This window comes from Nelumbo nucifera, chromosome 1 (assembly GCF_055504915.1).
Source record: "Nelumbo nucifera cultivar China Antique chromosome 1, China Antique-T2T, whole genome shotgun sequence".
NCBI lineage: Eukaryota > Viridiplantae > Streptophyta > Magnoliopsida > Proteales > Nelumbonaceae > Nelumbo > Nelumbo nucifera.
The window spans coordinates 58,331,913-58,333,967 of record NC_142649.1 but is presented as its reverse complement, the minus strand read 5'-3'; the positions used below and the strand labels follow the sequence as shown (position 1 = coordinate 58,333,967).

Sequence of the window (2,055 nt, the reverse complement as noted above, 5' to 3'; positions counted from 1 at the left end):
TCAATTGAATTAAGTTTGAATGAATTTTTATCAATTTTAAATAATAAAATATTTTTTTTCTAAGTCTACTAACACTTTTAATTGTTTATTATTGTGTTTAACTTTTATAAATTTTATAAAATTAATTTTACTAATTTTAGAGTATGTTAATAAAACTATGTTATTTAATTTGCTTTAATTATTAAGTCAATCATGTAATATAAGTTGTTGATTTTTATTTTTTTAGTTGTTTTCTGGTTTTTAATATTTGCTTGATAAATATTACTTTTAATAAGTTAAAAAACTTGTTATTTTTAGAGAAATTTTCTCTTTTTTATCAACTAACTAAAAAATTTAAGTTTCTATTTTTTGTCATTTTCTATTTTTTTAGAAAATTTCACTTATTTTATCTTTTTTTGTTATCTTCCCTTATTTTTTTTTCTAATTTTATGTTATTTTTTAATTAACAAAATAATTTTTAGTGAAAATTTCCCTTATTTGCTCATTTTGTTTTTAAAATTGTATAATCGGGTCAAACCAAATCGGTCCAATTTGATATGAACTAGTAATTGAAGCTAGTGGGTGGACAGTCTTCGAGTATTCAAATTACTCAATCCTATGAACCGATTAAACTAGATTGGTCCAGTTAGGTATGAATTGATAATTGAAGCTATCGGGTAGGACGGTTTTTGGGTATTCAATTTAAGTATTTCTTCTTCTCTTGAGAAACAACTCAATCTACCACTTGATCTACCATTCATTGCTTTAAAAAAATTAATTTTGTTGCAATGGAACTATAAGACAAAAGAGAAGATTCGTGTTCATAAAAAATATATATAGAAAATTTTCAATGATTTATAGAAAGATTAGTGAATTTTTAATAGAACTTTTCTAAAAATATAGAAAAACACTTTATTAAAAAATGTTATTATTTTAACAAAACCATGTTAATTAATAGTGTTTTTAATATTTACTTTCAAGATATATTTTCTAAAAAGAATTCTATAACAAATTTGGCAAACCAAACCGGATCAATGAAGATATGTTTGAATCAGTAACTAATAAATTGGGCCGATATCTTTTTGGGTTATTTAATGATCCAATCTTGACCCATCTTGTAATTAAAATGTCAAAATATTATTTATAATTGTAAAAATATTTTTAATTAATTATTAAATTTTATTACTTTACTTTTATTATTTGGCATACTACACTATTTATTTTTTCTCTTGTTTTAGATATTCTTTTGCTCGTATTATTTCAATATTTAATTTTTGACTTAAACATTAATAATAGAAATAGATGTGAGAGAGAGAAGAGGAAGGGAAAGAGACATTAAAATTAGATGATTTATTGGGCATGTGAGATAGATTAGGAGGTATTTTAAGAGGAAGTTTTTGGTGGGGGAGATAGTTTGGGAGAGAAAGGGTGACGTGGACAAGGCATCGAGGAGCAAAATCAGGATTTTAAAAATTTTAAATGGATCACTTGATGTATATAAACAATTCTTAACATTTCCATCAACTCATTAACTGTTTGTTATTCTTTTTAAATTTTAGTCATTGAGAAAAATCCAAAATAGATGAAGGCGGGGCATTCCGAGAATCGAACTCGGAACCTCTCGCACCCAAAGCGAGAATCATACCACTAGACCAAATGCCCAACTGCTTCCCTATGTTTGTTATCATTATCTATTTCTAGTTGTTACAGTCACTTTGGCTCCACTCGATTGCACATCATCTACACGTTATCCCATTATTATGGATAGAACTGTAGAGGATTTGAGGTAGATGCAAATCTATCACCCACTTCTCTCCCATCCCCATGGCACTATTACAGTGCTATGTCTTTTATCCCTCTCGTGTTAGGGTCCATTTGGTTCGTGGGAATTGGGGTTCAGAATCAGAATTAGAGTCTTAATGGCATTCCCCCATAGGGGTGCAACTTGGGTGGGCCCAACCCAAGCCCAAACGGCCCAGTCCAAATTTTACATGCCCTGGGCTTCGACTTTCAGTCTTCAGATTGGACTTGAGCCCAAGAAGTCAGGATTTTATTTTTCGGGCCAGGCCCAAGCCT

At 29.0% G+C, this 2,055-nt stretch overlaps 1 non-coding gene across 1 annotated transcript; it reads right to left on the bottom strand.

The window, feature by feature from the left end:
- Positions 1-1,569: 1,569 nt before the first annotated feature.
- Positions 1,570-1,641, bottom strand: TRNAP-UGG (transfer RNA proline (anticodon UGG)). The gene has a single exon. It is a non-coding gene; the product is annotated as a tRNA-Pro (tRNA).
- Between the last annotated feature and the right edge of the window lie 414 nt (positions 1,642-2,055).